This window comes from Myotis daubentonii, chromosome 4, assembly GCF_963259705.1.
Source record: "Myotis daubentonii chromosome 4, mMyoDau2.1, whole genome shotgun sequence".
Classification (NCBI taxonomy): domain Eukaryota; kingdom Metazoa; phylum Chordata; class Mammalia; order Chiroptera; family Vespertilionidae; genus Myotis; species Myotis daubentonii.
The window spans coordinates 108,055,164-108,080,167 of record NC_081843.1 but is presented as its reverse complement, the minus strand read 5'-3'; the positions used below and the strand labels follow the sequence as shown (position 1 = coordinate 108,080,167).

At 39.1% G+C, this 25,004-nt stretch overlaps 1 protein-coding gene and 1 long non-coding RNA gene across 3 annotated transcripts in view; one reads left to right on the top strand and one right to left on the bottom strand.

Moving 5' to 3' along the window:
• C6 (complement C6) overlaps window positions 1-5,557 on the bottom strand; it is a 49,413-nt gene extending 43,856 nt beyond the window's left edge. Inside the window, exon 1 of one of the 2 annotated variants that reach the window (XM_059694866.1) lies at window positions 5,539-5,557. The gene's annotated coding sequence lies outside the window, so the exon portion shown is untranslated. The other variant, XM_059694865.1, reaches the window with a different exon arrangement.
• The window catches only part of LOC132233730 (uncharacterized), a 20,944-nt gene continuing 956 nt past the window's right edge, over window positions 5,017-25,004 (top strand). The window contains exons 1-2 of the long non-coding RNA XR_009452706.1: window positions 5,017-5,147; window positions 20,570-20,786. This is a non-coding gene — a long non-coding RNA (uncharacterized LOC132233730). The remainder of the gene's footprint in view (window positions 5,148-20,569; window positions 20,787-25,004) is intronic.

The following is a 25,004-nucleotide window of genomic DNA, read 5'->3' as shown; positions in this document are numbered from 1 at the left end:
TATCAAAGACTCATCGGGGGGTAAACCTTTACAAATCATTCTGTTAGAGACTCAGATATTATCTTAGAAAACACTGGTGTCTCCCCGTCTTGCTTTAGGCAAGTTAACACCTGAATTTACATGTTCATGAGCATAAATTCTATTTCTACAGATTTTTAAGGCATATATTTCTGTGGTTACAATCTCCAGTAGGAGGACATTTCTCTGAATTGTTAGTGGTAGGCTACAAAGAAAAGTATGTAGTATATATTTGTAACCCATTCCCATTCCAAAATGGGAATTCTTGTATAAACTTATCCTTTTCAAAACAACTGCTCATTTTGTGTGGGCAGGACCCTCAAGTACACTCCAGTTTTTCCTACTTTTCTAGATCTGGGGAATGAGTTAGGACCATTCTGCTAGAAGTTTTATTCAGTTTCCTGACATCCTGGAAACCTGCTAAAGCAAGTCGTCCCCCCCCCCCCCAAGAAAAACCCACAAAATGTCTCATAGACACAGACAACAGTATGCTGATTACCAGAGGGAAAGGGGGTGGGGGAGGTAGAAGAGAGTAAAGTGGGATAAATGGTGATGGAAGGAGTCTTGACTTTGGATGGTGAACACACAATACAAGTATAGATGATGTATTATATAATTGTACATCTGAAACCTATATAATTTTATTAACCAATGTTACCCCAATATATTCAATAAAAATAGCTAGAGAGAGAGAGTTCACTGTCCAATTACCTCTACCTTTAGAGCCATAGAAGTTAGAGCTGAAATAGATCTTTGAAATCTGCAGCTTAAACACCCTCATTTTATAGGTGATGAAACTGCAGCTTAAGGAGGTGCATTAACATGGAGGCTACATGACAAGTAAGAGCCCAGGACTCTTCATTCTTTGATGAGATGCATCCTTCACTGAATCTGTAGTAACACTAATTATTTTGTTACTGGAGTATCTCTTGATGCCTGGAGCTCTACACCCAGACCACGAGAGGATGTATCCAGATGTGGCTGAATGTCGGAGAAAACCTTGACCAGTAGTTCCCACCCGTGTGCTGAGGGTCTGGGAATTATTGAAGGGAATTTTCAAAACCATTTCTGACCTCCCATATTGCCATGTTGATCTTTATATCTCTAACAAAACATGCAACATGATTAAATATAGAGAAAATACTGCTGCAATTAATATAGTGACTCACATTTAAAGAAATAAAATCCCCTTCACCTTGTTTCTCCACCTTAGTTTTATTATCTATAAAAAAGGAATAATATTTTTCCTCTTCATAAGGCTTTTGTTAGGATTCAGTAAGGAAATTCATGTAAAGTGCTTAAAACAACCCTTGGCATAGGATCACTGCTCAGTATTAGCTTTTAAAATTAGTAATAATACTTACGAGTATTGCAAATTTTGCTGTAGCTGTCAGTCATGTATTTTTCAAAACTGGGGGGTCTTTGAATTACATCAAGGATCATGTGAAGATTAAAATATGTTTTGATATTAAATATTCAAAGCAATGTAGACATTAATTTGTTTTTAACTCCAATTTTTAAAAATTGTTTTTATTGATTTCAGAGAGAGGAAGGGAGAAGGATAGAGAGATGTAAACATCAATGATGAGAGATCAACTGCCTGCTGCATGCCTCCTACTGGGGATTGAGCCCTGGGCATGTGCCCTGACTAGGAATCGAACCATGACATCCTGGTTCATAGGCCAATGCTCATCCACTGAGCCACACCGGCCAGGTTATTTTACATTTCTTAGTTGTGATGAAAGAATATGTCAGTTAAAAGAAAAAATAGGGCTCTCCCTAACTGGTTTGGCTCAGTGGATAGAGCGTTGGCCTGCAGACTGAAGGGTCTCAGGTTCAATTCTGATCAAGGCATGTACCTTGGTTGCAGGCACATCCCCAGTAAGGGGTTTGCAGGAAGCAGCTGATTGATGTTTCTCTCTCATCGATGTTTTTAACTCTATATTCCTCTCCCTTCTTTTCTGTGAAAAATCAATAAAATATATATAAAAAATAGGGCTCATTGTTTCATAAATTTTTGTTCAAGCCCAAAGCTTGAGATCAGATATAAAAATTGTGTCTCCAATATGTTAAAAAAATGAGAACATTTCTTCTTAATATATCAGTAAGCTTTTGAATTTTCCTACAAACTCAGAGAAGAATGCTGGTATAAAAACAACCAAATTCATTGGCATATGACTAAATACGTCCTTCAATTTCAAATGGAATCTGCACAGTTGAGTATCCATTGTGTGCTGCTGGGCTCTGAGTGAGAGACAAAGAAATAGAATTCACGGTCACTGTCTGGGTACAGTAGACAGAGAGTGGAGATGCTTCCCATGATTTTCACCTAAGCTTTTGTATCTAACTCATAGGTAAGCTGCTGCAGGCCCAGGATGTCAACGACTAAGCTGGTCTCTGCACTTGCCTGCCTACTTTAGTTCACTGGTAGAGTAGCTCAGCTTTCCTGGTTTCCCTCAGCAGCACAGAACCGGGGACAGTAGGACTAGAGTGCTCAGACAGAATTTAGGCTGTGATCAGACAGAATGGTGTGAGGCCTACACATCAGACCCGAGCTCCAGACCGGGTGCCAGGCAGAGGGTTCAATGCGGGGAGAAAAGAGGACATCTGTAATACTTTCAACAATAAAGATAAATGTTTTAAAATCCTATATAATAAAGAGGTAATATGCAAATTAACCCTCACACCCTCACAAGATGGCTGCCTACAACCAGGCCGGCAGGGGGGATAGTGAGGGATGACCAAAGGACTGAATAAGCAGGCTGTGTGGGGCAACCAGGCCAGCAAGGGGGGGGGGCAGTCAGGGGCAATCAGACTGGCATGCAGAGGCAGTTAGGGGCGACCAGGCAGGCAGGCAGGTGAGCAATTAGGAGCCAGCAGTTCAGGAATGTGAGAGGGATGTCCGACTGCTGGTTTAGGCCGGGATCAGGCTTAAACTGGCAGTTGGACATCTCCCAAGGGGTCTCAGATTGGAGAGGGTGCAGGCTGGGCTGAGGGGACCCGTCCCCCATGCACAAATTTCATGCACCAGGCCTCTAGTCAACACTAATAAAAGAGAAAAATGGTAATTGGCGTACGAGCTACCCTTTTCATTGGCTAATCAGGGCTATATGCAAATTAACTGCCAACTAAGATTGGCAGTTAACTGCCAACAAGATGGCGGTTAATTTGCATATGTAGGCACAATGCAGGGAGGCGAAAGGGAAAGCAGGAAGAAGCCCCCTGCCACTGACAGTGATTGGAAACCCAGGGGGGAGCTAAGAGCTGGGGGGTAGGGCCGCCTTTGTCCTGCCCCCCAGCCATGATCGGAGAATCAGGTGCCTTTTCCGCCCTGGCCAGTGATAGCAGGAAGTAGGGGTGGAGCCAGCGATGGGAGCTGGGCAAGGTCGAAGCTGGCAGTCCCAGGAGCTAGGGGTCCCTTGCCTGGGCCTAAAGCGAAGCCCACGATCGCGGGGCCGCTGCAGCTGCAGGTCCCTGCTGCCCGGGCCGGACGCCTAGGCCAGAGGTGTCAGGCCTGGGCAAGGGGCTGATCCTGTGATTGGAGGGTGATGGGGGTCAACGCCTGAGGGCTCCCAGTATGTGAGAGGGGGCAGGCTGGGCTGAGGGACACTCCCCCCCACACACATACCCAGTGCACGAATTTCGTGCACCGGGCCCCTAGTAAGTAAATAAAAGGCCCTAAGGAGCTGACAGACCACTAGACAGACCACCACCCCATCCCCAACCCATCCCCCATTTGGGGTCTTCTTACAAAGGACTGCTTCAACAAGGAAACCTACACACAGGGGGTGGCTGTTGTTGCTGTTGTTTGCTTATTTGTCTTTCTTACTGGGTTTGGAAGAAATAGATTTCCTCCAGAATAATTCTCTTAACTGTACAAAAGAGAACTTCTTAAAGCACTTTGTGTGATCAGTGTGTGATTGGGAGAAGTTGAAGTACAAGAGATTTCCGATTCTCCATCCGCAGCACCCACTATCTGTTTGAACTTCCCAAAGCTGGAAAAGTATAGATGGATTTCATATCAGTTCTCATTGAAAGCTGCACAAGATAAAAATAGTCTTATATCCTCTTTGGCTATAACTGTTCTTAAGCAATTTGGAAACTGCTCTAAATTAAGATGGTATGTCAAAGCTTCTTATTTGAGCCCTGGCCAGCAGCTCAGTCATTAGAGCACTGGCCTATGCATGGATTGTGGATTCAATTCCCAGTCAAGGTCACCTATCTGGATTGCAGGTTCAATTCCCACCTCCAGTCAGAGCACATGTGGGAGGCAACCAATCGATGAGTCTCTCATATGGATGAGTCGTTCTCTTTCTCCCCCTCCTCCTTCCCTTCCACTCTCTCTAAAAGTCAATGGAAAAAAATATCCTCACTCCTTGGATGAGGATTTTAAAAAAAGAGCTTCTTATTTGAGGAGATGCACATAAAAGAGCTAATTGGTAGTGTCTCCTTTTTTAACATTCTGTTGTTGTAACGAGAAATTACTTTATGTCAAAAATATCATTTTTATTCAAATAAAGGTAATTACGAATTTTTTTTATTTATGACCCAGCATATAATATCCAATGCTTCCTTATTTGTTAACTTTCAACATCTCTAGGCACTTGGGGCTATCTAAAATGATGTAAGGACATTTTACTTACCCATTACCACACAATTGTCATATAAACTCAGAACAAAAGAATGCTCAGAGGTAGAGGAAGACAGTGAGGAAAAATCTTCCACTGCAGGACCCTGGGAGAGGGGCAGCGATTCTGCAGGTTTCTCACCATTGGCATCCACTCCTGAACCCTCAGAATCTGTGATCCCACTGAATCAATGGAAATGGCTTTGTGAGCCTTTAAAGAATTTTAGTGTAGCGTGAAGTCCATCTGATTTTGACCTGTTTACCCTCCCTTGACTGATTAGTCTGTAAGGCAGCTCAGTGCCTCTTACCCAACAGGTTCAGAGGATGAGCCAGTTTGCTCTCAAGTACAGCTTCTTCCTTTCCATCTCCATGTAAACTTTTAAAATCTCTTATTTCTCGTTTTTCTTTCTTCTGTGTGTACCGCAGGGGCTCGAGACATGCGATTTACCATTGCGAGTGCAGACCCAGGAGCCCAGGCACAGGACGGATCACTCACCAAAGGGTATGTTTGCTTTGCTTTTAATCGCAAACCACAAGGTAGTTTCTGGAAGAAAATTTCCTTAAGAAACATGAACTTTTGGTTCTTTTGATATTTAAGCAAAGTAGCTATTGCTTATGTTTTAAAAAGAAAGAGAAATGGCCACAATCTGAGTTATGTAATTTTTACACATGAAAGGATAAGTTTGTTGGAAACACAATCTACAATGTTGAAATATTAAGATTACAAATGAAATCATTATAGCACTCACCTTTAAACAGAGCTTGTGGTGGCCAGGGATCAAATCTGCAAATGCCCGAGGACACAATAGGTGCTCACAACAAAAAGGGTGGAAATGATAATCCAGACAAGCCAGCAGGAGGGAATGCCGTCATATCGCAGGGACCTAACTCACCTGCAGTGTGTTACACAAACATCCCGTGGAGACTCTGGACTTTGTAAATGATTGCTTCAGTCGGCAGTTACCTGGAAACTTAAGAGTGACATATCCCACAGGGACTTGAATTTTCAATGGTTTTCCCAGTCAAGGGATATTGGAATAAGTATTGCTACTGCAGAGAAAAGAAATCTCCGACTCTATTTTAAAAACTCTTGAGAATACATTGCTTAAAATTTCCTTTCCCTTCTCCTTTAGGAATGTTCATTTCATTAAAATATGTATAGATTCTTACTCTTTTTCTGATTATAGAATATTTGTTGAGGGAGATTTAGAAAATATGAAAGGTGTGAAAAGGAAAAGGAAAATCATATATATTTTTGGTCATATAAGATGTAAGTGTATGTGTCCCTGTATAAGTATACATATGAATACACATATATATATAATTTTTAAATGCCATCACACACTTATTTAAAGATTTAAATGTACAGAATTGATCCCATTCCACAGTTTATAGAACCATATCATGATTGGCCTGTGCAAAATCTTCTATTTTATTTTATTTCACTATTTATCCCCAAGATCTTGTGTCATTTCTTTTCCCAGATTAGTTACATGTATTAATGTATTTGGTGTTTGTCCTTCACATGATTATTTAGATATATGTGTATCCTTCAAAACAACAAAGTCTCATTTCCCATGTGTATTTTTTGTAATTTATAGAAATGGCATTTTGCTAAAGGTCTTCTTTGATTTCTTACTTTCCTCATTCAACATTATGGTTCTGAGCCTTAGTGGATGTAAACCTACAGGAGCATAGACATTCATCGTGCCAACCATATTTTACTCACCCACTCTCTTAGTGTGCGCTTCTCTGGCCTGCAGCTCCTGCAACTAGAAACCCAGGGAACTCTTTCCTGTGGACCTGTGAGAAAATGTCTAAAGACTTTTGGGTTGCTCTTTAGAAAACTACGTACCTTTACACTCTTACCAGCACCTATGGGGGCTTCTCACTAGAGAGTTCTTAGCAACCTTTGCCGTTAGCCAACCTGCTGATATTATCTCATGGTGGTATCTCATGGTTATTTAAATTGCTTGTCTGTGATCTGTAGTGAACTTCAGCATCCTTTTATTGTCTCCAGACATTCTAATTTTCTATCTGTGAATTAAGAACTCATATTTCCTGATTATTTTTCTACTGTATTTCTTTACTTACTTTTGTTGTCTGATTTTCAGGTATGCCCCATACATTCTAGATACTAATGTCTTATGAGCTTTGGATTTTGCAGATTTCTTCTTTTACCCATGTGTTAATTTCATCTGTGGTGTCTATGACTGAAGAGAAAAATCTTAATTTTGGTGTAATCTAATATGTTTATTTTCCTCTGATAGTTTTTGCTTTGGATAGCTTTTCTTTTCCTTATGAAATTATTTTGTTTAAGAAATTATAGTTTTATATTTTATAAGGTGTTCTTTAATCTCTGCTGTTACACTGTGTTTTATAAATGGCTTGAAGTAGAATAAAGTAAATAAAACTCTAAAACCTATCACTTAATGAATGCAGAAAGGCATTGATTAAAACTCAACACATATTCCTGATAAGACCTTTGATCAAATTAGGAACAGATGACAACTTTTTTAATCTAACAGAGTATCTACCCCAAATTTGAGTCTACCCTCATAGTTAATGGAAAAATTTTGAACCCTTTCTTCTTAAGATGAGAAGAGAGATAAGAATGCCTGCTATCTCCCTTTTATTCAAATCTGTACTGGAGTTCCTATCCACTGCAATAGGAAAGAAGAGAAATAAAAGACATAACATTGAAAAGAAAGTAAGTGGTATTTCTTGTAGACAACTTGGTTGTGTGTGTAGAAAATCCCAAAGAATTCACAGACACATATTAGGATTACAAATTAATTTAGTAAGATTTTAGTAAGCTTGCTGGATATAAGTTTATTGTAGAAAAAAATTGTTTCTACGTACCAGCAAAACCAAATAGGATGTTTAATTTGGAACGGTTTAAATAATGGTAAAGCAGGTGGTTTTTTTACATCTAATGATGATTATGCTTCTATGAAAGGCTCGCAGTATAGGTTGAGACTGGCTAACATGGATATTACACTAAGGTAAAGTGGAACAAAATAGTGCAATAGAAAAAAAAGAAAACTATAGGAATTGAGAACATGGAGGCTTATATTTTACTTTTGATTCTGCAATAACCAGTTGTGTGATCTTCAATAAGTCACTTTACTTCATTGAAACAGTTTCCTCATTTGTAAAATAAATGTTTTTCACACTTTTTTGAAAACAGTAGAAAGCTTCTTTAAAAATATTAGTTATATTCTCAATATGGAATAGAGCTAAAAATATTCCTCAAATGACTTACATTTTCACCATGCAGAGGGGAATGATGCTCTCAGCAGATCCTCTGAAGCAACACACTTTAACATGCGTGGTAGTAACGTGCCCCAAACCAGTGTAAGTCAGAACCAGAAAACGGGTGTCTGATTTATAGTATGTTTTCTTTCTCCTACACTACATGGAGACTTTAAAGATTGAAATTTCAAGCCAAGAAGGAAAGCAGAGCGAGCGGTGTGTTGAAGATACTTTAGGCTGGTGTAGCAGCTTCACCGTGAGTGTATTACATGATAAATAGAAGGGAAGATATTTGGTGACTAGTAATAAAATATATCATTTAAATATATACACTTCTTTTTTAGTTGGTTGTTTGAGGCCCTACAATTACATACATTTTTTATAGGTCATGGTGTTCGGAACTAAAGGCAAATTCTTAGAAGTCATAACCTAAAGAGATGAAAGTCAGGAGCCAATAAGTTAACCTAAGTAGGGTTGTTAGGCAATGTGGGCTACAGGGCAGAGGAGTGAGAAGACCATGCGCCATGGCACAGGACAAGCACAGGTGGAGAGAGGTAAAGGTGGTGTGGAGGAATTCTCCAGGTGGAGTGCAAATGCCTGTGATCCAAATACTGGAACTGATCTGGTATCAACTGAGAATCGAGCATCTTTTCAATCATGTAGGTTTGGGTTCCCCATCTTGGGTCCTTATGGATGATCAAACAACATATCTAGTCAGCGTCCTTTTCTAGAGCAGAGTTGACAAACTACAGCTTTTATATTACAACTAGAGGCCCAGGGAGTGGGCCTAAGCCGGCAGTCGGACATCCCCAAAGGGGTTCTTAGCGCTGCCACAGAGTGGGGAGAGGCTCCCGCCACCGCGGCTGCACTTGCCAGCCGTGAGCCTGGCTCAGGGCTTCTGGCTAAGCAGCTCTCTCTCTGTGGGAGCGCACTGACCACCAGAGGCCAGCTCCTGCATTGAGCATCTGCCCCCTGGTAGTCAGTGCACATCATAGCGACCAGTTGTTCCACCGTTTGGTCAATTTGAATATTAGCCTTTTATTATACAGGACAATAGAGTTGAATAGTTGTAACAGAGATTGTATGGCCTGCAAAGCCAAAAATATTTACTATTTGGCCCTTTAAAGGAAAATTTTTCTTAACCCTGCAACTTAGAGGGGAGATTCTCTAAGCAATATAACCCCAGGGTCCAGTTCTAGGAGGTAAAAGTAGTCTTACTTGGGATGGATGAATGGGTAATAATTGTAGAGCTAGCAATCGAAGGCTTGCATGCGGTTATGCTCAGGTATGCCTCTGTGCAAGAATATGAGTGTTCCCTAAGCAATATTTGGATACATGCCGCTGAGAAACAAAGCATACTACGAAGTTCACCAGCCTAGCTGTTTCAGCAAAGGCAGGCCTTCTAAATCGGCTGGTGACATGCAATGCAATTGTCACATAAAATACATTTTCATAATGTAGAAAGCTTCTAGTGAGCTCACATGTACACTGACCAGTAGAAAAAGCCTTTAATTGCAAAGGAACAGAATGGTGTAGGAAGCAATTAGAGCTAGGACATGGAAAGTTAAGATGGAGCAATTATAATTTTTCCAGAAGGAGAATATGTATTTTGTTCAAAATCTTTATTCCTCTCCGGATGATGATAGATTTTACAGCTAAATGGTATTTTCTGCCAAGAAAATGACCCCAAACATAAGATAATGAATAGTGGAAGCTGCTGATTACCTGAAGGCTTTTTCATATGCTTAAGTATTCACATGCCAACTGATCATTACAGCAAAAATCCTGTATTTCTCATTAGAGCCAAGGCTAATGACCCCATCTATTTTACAGGTCCTTTAGCATGTGCTTTGTCAAGGGTGAGTAGATCAAATTGCAAATTGAGTTTTTTCACATGGTGATTCATAGATCAAAACTCTCAAATGGAGGAAATAGAAGGTTGCATTGGATCTGAGGATACCATGCTCTTTTTCTCTTTTCCTTTACTACTAAAACTGTTAGGCTAGTCTAAATTGGCTGCATTTGATTTCTTACCATCCACTCCTCACTAACGTCACTCTTTGCCATCTGGGTTATAAATACAACTAGCCGACAAGTCCTATTTTCTCAATGACCACCAGTAACTTAATTGCCAAATGGAATGGCCTTTTCTCAATCCACTATTGGCTTCTTGGACAGAGGAAGCATGTTTTTGTTTCTTTTTCCTGAACTCTCAGGAAAATTTAAAAATATATATATATTTTTATTGATTTCAGAGAGGAAAGGAGAGGGGGAGAGAGAGATAGAAACATTAATGTGAGCAAGAATCATTGATCAGCTGCCTCCTACACGCCCCCGACTGGGGAGCTAGCCTGCAACACGGGCATGTGCCCTTGACCAGAATCAAACCCAGGAGGCTTGAGTCTGCAGGCTGATGCTCTAGCCACTGAGCCAAACCAGTGAGGGCTCTCCGGAAATTTCTCTTTCCTCCCACTACAATTCTCTTCCCATCTGGAAGTCTACCCTCAGCACCTTTCCTTTCATCAGATATCTTATCTACTTCCATGGACTTGTCCATCACATTTGGGTTCATTGCTTCCTACTCCACCAACCTCTGTCTTCAATGTTTATTAATAGGATCCAAATAGAACACCATCTCCAGTGGTGGCATGTTCTCTCCCACAGTCCTCTATTCTACCAGCTGCTAAATCCGGTGGCTCTTGTCTCTGAAGTGTCTCTTGCCTCTGTACTTCTCATCTTCTCCACGTCTTCACCATGTCTATGGCTACAGCTCCCTTTCCAGCCCCAGTGAACTCACAAGTTAAAGATTGCATCAATGACTTCACTGGTCCTAGAATTCCTCCTGAAATATTCTGCCAGGTCACTCCTTCTAGAGCTTACTTCTCAGTGATACAACTTTACTCAAAATCTCAATGTTGCTCTTTTCAGAACACCAGCCAATTAGGACCAGAATTCCATTATCTGACATTTCAAACTCTGAGCAATCTGATCCTATATGAGCAATCCGATCCTATATGACCTCTTTACACTTATTTTCTCTCCTTCCTTTTGCATAATTCATCATCCAGCCAAATTGGATAGCTGGCTGTTCATCAAATTGGGCTCCTGTTTCTCCTGCCAATGTAATTCTTTCCTAAAACTGCTTCTCCCCTAATTTCAGTTTCTGAAATATTAGTGCATTGTTTATCTGTTCTTCAAGGGCCATTCCAAATGTATTTCCTTCTTAAATCTTCCTGTATTTTATAAACACTTCCACTCTTAAGATCAGACACTTATATGATTCACCCATCCTTGAAGCTTACATAGCTTTTACCTCTTACATGGAGCTCAGATGAAATTGCCACGTATTATGAATATTGGTATGTTATATTATTACCTACTATCTCTTACTCCATTCAATATATTCAAAGGTCCTAATGACAGGACCTAAATAATATTCATCTTTATAATTAATTAACGTAGAAGTTAAATAAATGCTAATTGAATTGAGTTGTGTACACACAATAAATTTACAAGAAAATTGCTGAATTTTACATATGCCCTTATACACATGCCTATAGATAAAATTTCACGTAGTTTCTCACTAATTTGGCATAAGAGGCAACAATCTTTTCTTTAGCAAAGTGCTCCAAGAATTGTTTATATTTAGATATTTGCTGAATTGTTGAGTAATGCACAAAGATGATATTAAATTGAATAAACCCTTTGATGATTGTTTGTAAGGAAAAGAGAATGCTCTGTTACTTACACTCCTAATCTAAAACTGAGTGAACAGAAACATCTGTGCCATAAAAATCTACTTTGTGATAAAACAAGTCCAACTGCTGCAAGGTTTTGCCCCTTCTAAGATGATAGAGAAACCTGGATTAGATTTTAACTCAGGGCCTTATGGGACAGGGCAACAACAAAAACAAACAAAACCACACTGATTGAGGTCAAATGGGTCTTACCTAAACTCTTTAAAAAAAAAAAAAATATATATATATATATATATATATATATATATATATATATATATGTATGTATGTATTGATTTCAGAGAGGAAGGGAGAGGGAGAGAGAGATAGAAACACCAGTGATTAGAGAGAATCATTGATTGGCTGCCTCCTGCATGCCTACGGGGGTTCAAGCCCACTACCCCCGGCATGTACCCTTGACTGGAATCGAACCTGGGGCCCATCAGTCCCCAGGCCGACACTCTATCCACTGAGCCAAACCAGTTAGGCCTTACCTAAACTTGAGTCAAATTCCTAGTTTGCTTTTGAATCTCGAATTGTCCCATGCATCTTGACCACTATTACCAAGGTACTTTTCTGTCTCATCCAGGCTGCTGAATCAGAAGTTCCATCAACTGGGTGGCTTATCAACAACAGAAATTTATTTCTCACAGTCTTGGAGGCTACATAATCCAATATTAAGGTGCTGGCAGATTCAGTGTCAGGTGAGAGCTCACCCCCTCATTCATAGACAGCTGTTTTCTCTCTATAACTTCACATAGTGGAAAGGGCCAGAGTGCTCTCTGAGGTCTATTTTATGAAAAGGCACAAATCCCATTCATTCAGGAGGGCTCCACTCTCACAAGCTAATCACTTCCAAGTACCATCACACTGGGGACTAGTTTCAACATATACATTTTGAGGGGACATAAACATTTAATATATAGCATTTTCCTAAACTTACTATGATGACAATTTAATATTTGGGTAGAATTTCATGGCATGCAATATACTGTTCAAAGGAACAATAGTATATATTCACACATTCTGATCAATTTATAGTTATTCACTGAGCATCAGACATTATGTTGAAACTTAAAGATAAAACGATAAATAAGTTTGGTTAGTTCTTTCAAGAACGGTATTTAAAAGGTAATGATAGAAAGAAAAAAGTGAATGTGAGAAATACTGAACATTATGTCTCTCACAGAAATCATAAGCTCTCTTGTGCATGCAATCACCTATTCTCTTGTCTTTGGGTCAGTTTCACTATAACTATCACCAGTATCATTACCCAAGGCCTTTTATTCACTCATTCAGCAAAAGTTTACTGCAAGGCACTATTCTAGGCACTTGAACAGTGAATAAAACAGAGAAAACTATCCTGACTGTGGAATTTACAATCTATTGTGCATAAGAGAGAGAAAACAAAACAAAATAAGTATGCAAGTTTACATAGCTCTTAAGGAGCATTTATTTAATATCTATTAAAATATTGTATCTTCTAAAAATGCAGGCCATTCTTTTTGTCTCTATTTGTTCATGCTCCTTGGCTTTCTTGGAGGAAAATGTGTCTAGTCTTGTCTCAGAAAATCTAATCCTATGGAGCCTGCTGAGTTGGCTGTAGGTCTCGTGATTCTGCCTGTTGGACAAGGCGGTGGGCCAGGATTGGATATGAGCCAATTTCATGAGCCAAGGCTGGGGATGGGGACTCAGAGGTTCTAGTTAGATTTGATGTGAAGCTTACTTATATGCCAGGCAAAGGGGAGGATGCCTTTCTGCAGAAAGAAAAGTAAGGTGGAAACAAAGAAATTTAGAGATGTGAGGTCATGTGGCCCCAGAGAGCATCATAAGGCCCAGTGCACTTTCCTTGGTTTTCATAAAGTACACCACTTCTTGTGGATAAATTTTCTTTTCTTTTCTTTTTTTCTTTTTTTTTTTTTTGCTTATGATACTTTGAATGTTACTTACAAACAAATGATCCTTAACAAGGATACATTTTGTGATTTTCAAATAGTTGCAATTTCAAAAGATAATTCAAACACCTTCACAGTGGTATGATACGGCACTGCTCAATCAGAATGAGGCCTATCCAATTCATCCAAGCCCTGTGTCCCAGCGGATGTCAGCCCGAAGCCCTGTCCACAGTGAAGTGAATGGTGCATAGCGCCTGCTTTCTCTGAGCTACATGCAGCCACCAGCAATTGCAGAAATGAATAAATCAGTTAAATATTGACTAAAAACGCTTTATTCTGTCTCTTAAGACAGTGTGGAAAGTGGAAGGTAGAAATTGTGCTTCCAAATCAGGACAGCTTCCTGGAGGTAGGCCATCGAAGATCAGTCGATAAGATGGATGGGAAGAGGGTGGGAAAGGGAGGTCATCCCAAGTTCAGGTATGGCCGTTGAGAAAGCTTTGAATGGGCTGCATTAAGCTCTGTTTATTTTCTGGGATGTGAATAGCTAATAAGTGAGGCAATAAAGCAATGAAGGCCGATGGGAGGTCCTTGAGATAGATCTGGCAAAGCACCTGGAGGAAAAACATTTATTCTGAATTCTGGCTGGGGGGAAACTACCGGAAAGCCAACGATAGCAGTGATTTGATCCTCTGGGCAAAGAGCACTACCTGAAGCATGGAACGGAGGGTGACACAGGTCCAGGTCAGATATCACTGGGGTCATGGGTAGGTTTGTGGCTACGGCAAAGAAAGAAATGCTGTGTTGAAGCATGCAAACAAGTCCAAGTTTTAACAGCAGTCAGAGTAAGAGGCAGTGAGACTTGGCTCACATACGTAAATATCCATTTTTGCCAAGTTCTGCGAGGAGAAAGTTGTTTCAGTTAAATGCTTGGAAGCCTAACAAGCCATTAACAGCACATGGCCAGCGTGTGGAACCCGCAGTGGAAGCCAGCAGTTCCCAATCATCCGCTACGCATCGCTAGGTCTGTGGCCAACGCAGACAGACAAACAGAAGGAATGGAACGAATTCAAGTGTTTGGCGAGGTCACATTTTAAAATAACTAAATCCTGACGAATAGCTGCATTTTCTATAAACGATGATGAGGCAGCCTTACAGTTAATGAAAAACTCAACTTCTGTTGACATGGACAGAGTTTCTTGATTTCTTGACATGTTCTATAAACATTTGCAAAAATGGGATTATTTATCTGTGTTTATTCTTTTTATGACTTGATAAAAAGCAACTTTTTCTTATAAATCTATAAAAATGTTTTCTTAAGAGAGTGCGTAATGAACTCAAACCATTTCCCAACCCACCCTTTAGTTGAAATTATTTTAAAAGGCTGTTCCAAGTTCATTTTTAAAAACAAAATATTTTGATTGATTTCAGAGAGGAAAGGAGATGGAGAGAGAGATAGAAACATCAGTGATGAGAGAGAATCATTGATTGGCTGCCTCCTTCCCCCCCCCCCCCCCACACACACACTGGGGATTGAGCCTGAAACCCTGGCATGTGCCCTGACCAAGAGTTGAACCATGACCTCCTGATTTATAAGTCAACACTCAACCACTGAGACATGCCGGCTGGGCTCCAGGTTCATTTTTTAAGTATTCATAGAGGTTCTCCTATACATGGAGGAATTGATTAAACCCTTAATTTAGTGTAAATTCCAATTAATTATGAATAAAACAGATATGATTCTTGCTCTCATGAACTTACTTATAGTATATTAAGTAAAAGTGGTATAAAACAAATGAACACACACAAAAATATATAATATCTTAAAGTATATAACATTTTAATTATAACTTTAAAAGTATCCATTAAAATATGGTAAGTGCCATAAAAATAATGGGATGTTATAAGAAAATATAAGGAATATGAAATTTAGATTTGGAGGTCAGGAAAGGATGGAGGACAAACATTTGAGCTGAGATTTTATTAGATGAAAAGACTTTAGTAAGTAGAACAGAGGGAAACAGAGAAAGAGTTGTAGATTTTTTTCCTTCAGACTTAAAAAGAGGTTGTAATCTTCACTGTGACAGCCCTCTTTTTATCAGCCTTATTGAGGTACACCAACAAATAAAATCATGTTATTTTTAAGTATTAATTATGGTGGTTTGATGATATACATAATGAAAGGATTCTCACCATCTAGTTAATGAACACATTCATCACCTCCTATATTTCTTTATTTTTGGGGTGAGATATTTAAGTTCTACTCTCTTAGGAAATTTCAGTTATATAATTCAGTGTTATCAACTGTAGTTAGCATATTTTACATTAGGTCCTCAGGCCTTATTCATCTGATAGCTGCAAGTTTGTACCCTTTTACCAATCTCTCCATATTTCCCTAACCCCCCCAGCTCCAAGCTACACTTTTCTACTTTCTGTTTCTAAGAGTTAGACTCTATTATTTTCTATTTTTAGATTGACTTTAGATAAGTGACACCATCACACAGTACTTGTCTTTCTGTCTGGCTTCTTTCACTTGCTCAATGCCTTCAAGGTTCATCTATGTTGTTACAAATGGCAGGTTTCCCTTCTTTTTCACAGCTGACTAATATTCCATTGCATCTATACTACATCTTTTGTCCATTCATCCTTTGAGGGACACAAGCTGTTTCCATGGCTTGGCTATTGTGAATAATGCTGCAATGAACATGGGAATGCATCTATCTAGTCAATATCCTGCTTTCATTTTCCTTGGATATAACCAGAAGTAAGATTGTTGGATTACATGGTAGTTCTATTTTTAATTTTTTGAGGAACCTCCATATTGTTTTGCATAATGGCTGCATCAGTTTACATTCCCCACCAACAGTGCTTTCTCCACATTCTTGTCAACACTTGCTATCTCACTTTCTTTATGACAGCCATGAGGAGATATCTCACTGTGGTTTCAATTCACCGTTTACTTATGATTAGTGACACGGAGCACCTTTTCCTGTGCCTGTTGGCCATTTGGACAGCCTCATTTTTATGTAAGTAAAGTATTATTAATAAAGGAGAACTGGGAACTTTAGTGATTATCCAAGTTAATGCCAAAAAATAAATGGTGAAAGGGGAATTAGAGGTCTGCTGCTCTCTAGTGGAACTTGTTTTACTTTGTTTTCTGTTGTCCTTAAGTATTCCCACGGCCACTCAAATCATTCTGCGATGCCTTTTTATCTTTAATAGACTTACAAATGTTTTGAGTGTAATTAGGAAAAAAGGACATTTTTTTTTATAAACTAAATTTTTTTAAAAGGGCAAGGATATAATAAACATTCTTGGTAGTTTAATTTGAACATTTTATAATTTACATCATTAAAAAATAGAAACAAACGTCTTAAATGAGAAACCAAAGCCATGACTTCACCTTTTCCCACTTCTTCAGTCTTCTCTCCAGTACCAGTCAACTTCAATTTAGAGCTGGGTTTTTTTTTTTTGTTTTGTTTTGTTTTTTATTGCTTAAAGTATTACAAAGGGTATTACATATGTATCCATTTTATCCCCCCGCCCTAGACAGTCCCCTAGCCTCCCCTATCACCCAGTGTCTTATGTCCATTGGTTATGCTCATATGCATGCATACAAGTCCTTTAGTTGATCTCTTACCCCCCTACCTCCTGCCCCCCAACCCTCCCCGGCCTTCCTGCTGCAGTTTGACAATCTGTTTGAGGCAGCTCTGCCTCTGTATCTATTATTGTTCAAAAGTTTAGAATGGTCTCTATTGTCCATGAATGAGTGAGATTATGTGGTATTTTTCCTTTATTGACTGGCTTATTTCACTTAGCATAATGCTCTCCAGTTCCATCCATGCCGTTGCAAATGGTAAGAGTTCCTTCCTTTTTACAGCAGCATAGTATTCCATCGTGTAGATGTACCACAGTTTTCTAATCCATTCATCTACTGATGGGCACTTAGGCTGTTTCCAGATCTTAGCTATGGTGAATTGTGCTGCTATGAACATAGGGGTGCATATATCCTTTCTGATTGGTGTTTCTGGTTTCTTGGGATATATTCCTAGAAGTGGGATCACAGGGTCAAATGGGAGTTCCATTTTCAGTTTTTTAAGGAAACTCCATACTGTCTTCCATAGTGGCTGCACCAGTCTGCATTCCCACCAGCAGTGCACAAGTGTTCCTTTTTCTCCACATCCTCTCCAGCACTTGTCGTTTGTTGATTTGTTGATGATAGCCAGTCTGACAGGTGTGAGATGGTACCTCATTGCTGTTTTGATTTGCATCTCTTGGATGATTAGTGACTTTGAGCATGTTTTCATATGTCTCTTGGCTTTCTGAATGTCCTCTTTTGAAAGGTGTCTATTTAGGTCCTTTGCCCATTTTTTGATTGGATTGTTTATCTTCCTTTTGTTAAGTTGTATGAGTTCCCTATAAATTTTGGAGATTAGGCCCTTATCAGATATATCATTGGCAAATATGTTTTCCCACACAGTGGGTTTTCTCGTTGTTTTGTTGATGGTTTCTTTTGCTGTGCAGAAGCTTTTTATTTTGATGTAGTCCCATTTGTTCATTTTTTGTTTAGTTTCAAGTGCCCTAGGAGCTGTATCAGTGAAGAAATTGCTTCGGCATATGTCTGAGATTTTGTTGCCTTTGGATTCTTCTAGAATTTTTATGGTTTCCTGTCGTACATTTAAGTCCTTTATCCATTTTGAGTTTATTTTTGTGTATGGTGTAAGTTGGTGGTCTAGTTTCATTTTCTTGCATATATCTGTCCAATTTTCCCAGCACCATTTATTGAAGAGACTATCTTGGCTCCATTGTATGTTCTTGCCTCCTTTGTCAAATATTAATTGAGCATATTGGTTCGGGCCGATTTCTGGGGTCTCTATTCTATTCCATTGATCTATATGCCTATTCTTGTGCCAGTACCAGGCAGTTTTGAGAACAGTGGCTTTGTAATACAACTTGATATCTGGTATTGAGATCCCACCTACTTTGTTCTTTTTCAGGATTGTAGAGCTGGGTTTTTGTTTTGTTCCGTTTTTATCTCCATATTTCTTAGTCCTAGTACCTCGTTAACTCCATTTATCCTGATACCAGGTTTTTATGCTATAGTTTTCAGGTAAACCCCATAATATACTGTTCTATTGGCTTTAAACTATGCATTTACAATAGGAATAACATCGCCCTCATGAGGCTGAAAACTAGCTGTTGCTGGGTGATGAAAGGCTCTTAAGTATTACATAGTCTGTGGCCCTACAAAGCTTAACCCTACCCAACAGAACCTTATTCCTAAGAATTTAATTTCTTTTTTTGGGTTTTCTTGCATGTCACATAAGATACATGTCACATACAAGATCAGTGCGCATTAACTCTGGTGAGTAGATGGCTTCTTTCTTTTGATTGGTCTATTTTGAGGCAAGAGGTGACCGACTCATGTCTATGAGGCTGCTGTTGGCTGCCTCATAGATATTGTTTTCTTGATCCTCATTGTTTTTGTTTGTGACTTAGACTTTGAGAATTAAATAAAAATAGTTCTTATTTTATTATTAATTCTATACAAATGATTCAACCCATCAGGTCAAGTGCTGGGGAAAAAAAATGTTGACTGTATCTAAATGAACATCTTTAGCTATTTATTTTCTCATATCAATCCAAGATTAAAAATTAAGTTCATTAAAAATAAATTTTAAGAATCAAATGTTTCAATTATATTACTTTTTGTACAATTAATAGTTATATAAGCTCTTCTTTGCTATTTATTATCTCTGTTGCTAATTTGCTATTAACTTTATAAATTACAATTTATAGAGCTAAATAATTACATGAAAAATTACTTAGCAAAAATCACGCACTTGTAAAGTTACATATTAATAGCCTTTTACTTTTTAAATTTAACTTTTAACTTACAAAAGTTTAGTAACTCTGAACACTGCACTAAGCAAAAAGAATAAACTATTATTTCTTCTTTTTATGTATAAAGCACAGATATACATACAAAATATAAACAAGTATTCAATATATCTCAAATATTAAAATTTTATTTGGTTGGGGAGTGAGTGATTAGGGAGAAAAAAGTCTAAAAAGGTTCCTAGGGGGAGATAATAAAAGGAAAGTTTGGGAAGGTTCTTTAAACTCTCCTGTGTATTTCAGAGAATTGAAGAGAAAAAGCTTATGTTTATGTATGTCTACATATGTGTCACTTCTGATGTTCTCCATTCCATGTGTAAGAGTCTCTCTCTGGGGAAAAGTGGGAGGTGGTTGCTTATCTTGAGAGAGGTAACCTGGTGCCTCGAAGTCCTTTGCCTGCACAGGGGCTGCAGATGGACACCCACTCTCTTCTCTGCTATTCACCTCTGTGTGCCTTTCAACACATCGCTGCCTCTGCTCTAAGTCAGGTACTAGTCTCCCATCTGCTTCCTGTTTTCCAAACCTGGTTCAAACACCCAGTATGTCTACTAATATCTCCTCTGGTCTCCTTGTCCTTCTTGGGTTTACAGCACTTTATTTCTTTCCTATTATAATGAGAGATGGTGGAAATGACCCCATTATGACCAATTGCTTTGTTCCATTGACCTTCATGCAGCCTTTTAAATGGGAATAAATTTAATCTCCTAACCATGCTCATTTAATTAGTTACTTTCCCTATTATTTCCCCTCATCTTCAGAAACTTGAATTTGCATAAATCCTTTTCATATTCTATTGAAAATTGTGCTTTTTGATCCATTTCTATCACAGATATAAAGAATATCATTTATGAGAATGTGAGGGAGAGGTGTATATTCAGCTCAAAGCTGAACTTGCCTTAGGTACTATTGAAATAAACAAAAGCTTTGATTTTTATGGTTTCTCCTATTTCTGACATTTAGGAATTAATAGGTATTGTTACTCCAAAGGGAGATACATGTCAGAGGAGGCAAGAAAAATAGAGCAGCCGCGAATTAGCCATGAAATTGTGATAAATTCATTATTCTACAAGGGACTAGATGGTTGAATGAAACTGTGCTTGAATTCAAGTGCTTTTTCCTGCTCTTCTTTCCCATGATTGTAGAGAAAATCAGTGGGGAACAACAATTACACAACAGGCGGGGCGAACGAGCAACCTCAGATCCCAAGTCACCAAGCAAAACACTGAAGACGGTGTGGACGTGGTACCTTCATAGCCCTACCCTTCAGGAAAAGAGAGCTCAAAATACCCTTTCTTGACACCATAGAATACACCGCATTGACCTTTTGTGTGACTGCGTTGGCTCAGCCTTCTCTAATAGGTTAGTTGAAGCGGTGTGTTTGAATGAAACCAGTGTTCTCTCAGGCTTAGCCATATGGAAGACAACAAAGATAATTTTCTTTTTAGGTCGAGGTGCCTGCACTGTGGTACTTTCATGGTTTTATTGAACGTTTTTATTAGCTAAATCATGAGGAAATCCCATCTAAATAAAAATGGGAAGGTTAGCCCTAACCGGTTTGGCTCAGTGGATAGAGGATCAGCCTGTGGGCTGAAGGGTCCCAGGTTCGATTCCGGTCAAGGGCATGTACCTTGGTTGCGGGTACATCCCCAGTGGGGAGTGTGCAGGAGGCAGCTGATCGATGTTTCTCTCTCATTGATGTTTCTAACTCTCTATCCCTCTCCCTTCCTCTCTGTAAAAAATCGATAAAATATATATATTTTTTAAAAATGGGAAGATTATATAATATTACAGGAAAAGCTGCAAGCTGGAAGGCAGATCTGCCCCTTTCCAAACCTTACTTCTCAGGACCCAGTCACACAGGTGCTCCGATACTGTGGTTTGGTGGTAATACCACTGAACCCGGATGGTTGTTGTGAGGATAATTTCGGATAATGGCAGTTTTCTAACACACAACTAAAGCACAGTTCAACTCATTGTAATGTAACAGCCTAAACTCAGACCCAAGTCAAATAATTTATGTATAACCCACTTTGTTTTTCAGTAATAGCTCAAAAAATGGAGAACAGAGAAAAACACAGCTAAAACTCAACTTTATAAAAGATTACAAAAATGGTTTTGGAAGCTCACAAGGGATCTCTTTATAGTAAACGGGTTTTAAAGGCAGAGACTTGTTGAATGAAAGTAACTGCATCTCCATGTATACAATGAGGTGAACCAAGATGTCCATGTGACCCAGAGTTACCCAGAGTTCAGTTATAAAGAACTGAATTCTGGGTCACAAGCACAGATGCGAAGTCACATCTTAAGAGCTTAATTAAAACTGATGTGATAAGTTGGTGTTGTCTTTAGGGGATATTGCTCTAGTCTAATGGACTTGACAGAAATATTTCAAAGTCAAACATTTGATGAGCATTGTAAAAACAGAAACATGGAACAGACTGATGAATCTCAAAGGGAAGGCATGGGTGGGTGGGTGAGTGGGAGGAAAGAGATTAGCCAAGGAACTTGTATGCATATATACATGAACACAGATAATAGTATGGTGAAGGCTTGGGGGCACGAGGGGGTAAATGGGGGGAAAAAAGAGAGTACATCTGTATAACTTCCAACAATAAAGATAAATTAAAAAAAATGTTAACTGGCTAAAGATGAACCAAATACATAGCTTATATTACCCTCAGGTCCTGGATATACGCGTGGGTTTCTAGAGTCTCTTAAGTTTCTTTCATGTCAATGTAAGCAATGATGTCTGGGCTCTTATTAAAAGGGCTCACTTGAATTTTAAATCCTGTTTTTTCAGGTCCAACGCTATCAAACCTCCACAGTTGTCCCAATTTTGAGCACTGGAAATCACAGGAAATCTTTTGTTTTCTGAGACAATAGCACTATCTTTCTACAGTGAGATTTAAACCCTTTCCAGCATATTACCGCCTTACATAAAACCATCAACCCCGTGGCACAACCACTGAGAATTTCAATTGCCAATTGCTTACAGTGGCTGTTCACTGGAAGAGGGAAGTTTTTGTTTCCTAATTAGTTTATATTATTGGCCTGAGGCTGCACTGAAAAAGATGGAGAAGAAGAAAGAGAAGAACCATTCTAGTTTTCTAGTATCTCCTCACATGTGATACCTGTTAAGACTAGGGCTACCATCAGTCCTCAAAGAGGGTGCTGTTGGTGTCAGGCTGTGACAGTTCTTCCTGGAGCCAGAATGCCTGGTGTGCATGGAGGGTTTCTTGGTATTTCCGGCCTGCACACTAACTTCCTGGGGCTGTCCCCAGTCACTGTAACAATCTAAAACTTCCAAAAGTCCGCTAGGGAGCAAACCACCCCCAGCTGGAACCCTAAACCTCAGAGCAGGAAGAACTCATTTATTTTTTAATGTATGTGTTTATTATTCATATACAGATGATGACTTCTAGATTATTCACCAATTATAGCCAAAGTTTCCTATTGGTCAATTTTTTTTCCAAAATTTATTCAGACCCACATTTCGTTTTTATTCCACCACCAACTTTATATAAGCTCCAAAACTCAAATATCTTTTATCTCCTTAGTCTGGGCAAACGAAGTGGTTGCCTAGTGGTGAACTGAGCTGGCAGCCCCTCAGAGCAGCTGCGACTCAGTCTCATAACTGAGCAGGGAAAGCACACACTGCAAACTGTTGAGAAGCCGAGTTTCAAACACAAAATGTCTAACCTCAACAGTACTCCCCGACCTCCCGAATGCTTCCCTGAAACGAAGCAATAACCCCGCCACCTCTCTAGTCTCAAACACTAGTCTTGTTTGTTTGTTTTTGGTTAATCCTCACAGGAGGATATATTTTTAGAGAGAGTAGAAGGGAAGGAGGGGGGAGAGAGAGGGAGAGAAACATCAATGTGAGAGAGACACAGCGATCAGTTGCTTCCTGCACATGCCCCACCAGGGCCGTGGATTGAGCCTCAAAACAAAGTACGTGCCCTTGACTGGAATCGAACCCATGACCCTTCAGTCCTCGGGCTAACGCTCTAACCACTGAGCACATGGGTTAGGGCTCAAATGCTAGTCTTAAAGATGAACATTGAGAAGGAAGAACAGAATTAATAAATGGAAACATTAACCAGTTAGATTTGACAAGGTCGCGCTTCAATTAGTAACACACTACACAACAGTTTGCTTTTCAAATGAGCAAATGAAATATCCATCACCTCACCCTGACCTTGTCACCTAGCAATCACATATCATACAGGATACTTCGTATTTATAAAACAAGATCTAAACAACTTAGAGCCAACTTTCATCTAGAAATCTTTTCAAAACCAGAAACAAAAAACTCACATGCATGCTCACCAACCAAGGAAAGAAAATAATAAAAAAGTGGAAAACATACCTCTGACTGGAAGAAATCCCAGCAGGCACTGCAGCACACCAGCCAGGCCCGGAGTAACAGACTGCATATTTCTTCTTATGGGCTCTCAGAAGGAATCTCAGTCTATACTGAAATATTGAGGTCAGGAACATCGCAAAAACATTCCAGAGTTTAAGTCTTAGTTTCAGAATAAAATTTAGTAAGTGTTAAGCTGCAGATAAAATTAGGAGAAACTCAAATTTATTTTAGGGAGAAATTTCTATATATGCTAAACTGAATTTAAACTAAGTTTTGTTTTTTTCCCCCAAAAGAAATTGGCAGAGCCAAACAGAGGCATAACTATGTTGTTTCTTCTTCCCATTATTTTTAAATAAAGAATTAAAAATGAAATAACTTTCTATTTTATTTTTAAAAATCACAAATCCAGGAAAAATAATATTGGAGTTGCATCTGAACATTTAAAATCTACCATTAAGGGTTGCCAGATGGAAGGCGGGGGGAGGGGGGGAGGGAGGTCCTAATATATGGTGACAGGAGAAGATTTTACTTTGGGTTGTGGTGCAATATACAGATCTTGTGACAGAAACCCACACCTGCAACTTGTATGTTCATTTGAACTATGTCACCCCAATAAATTTAATAAAACATTCAACTGGTAAAAGCAGTCATTTCTACATTGTTTAATGGTCACTCGTCAACCCACAAATTATTATCATCTTTCATTTCATATTTAATGAGATTTTTAAAATAGCAATATTCCTACACCAGAAGGTGGTTTTTCCTGCTTTCAAAATACTTTTCAAATTCTATGTTTCGGACAGGCTTTTAGAATCCACAGGAATGGAATTAAAAACTTTCTATGGGATGAAATACGCTAAATGCTGTACAAGGGTGTAGAGTGGCCAATATGGACAGTCCTTCGTAGGGAGAAAACTTGTGATAAAAACATCTTGTCACTATGTCAGTGAGCAAGCAAATTCTTTCTTTCCCTTCCTTTTCTTTTTCTTGCTCTCCCTCCACGCCTCCCTCCCTCAGTACCTCTTTTCTTCTTTCCTCCCTTCCTTGTTTTCTTCTTTTATCCTTTCTTCCTTGCAAAATCCACCTTTTTCCCCCCTCAAAATTGGAACTGAAGAATAAGGTGGGCAGGGAGGAGGGGGAAATACAAAGAGAAAATACAGAGATAAAATTGTAGCCATCAGACAATTTACAAATCCAGTCAAGTCCTGGGC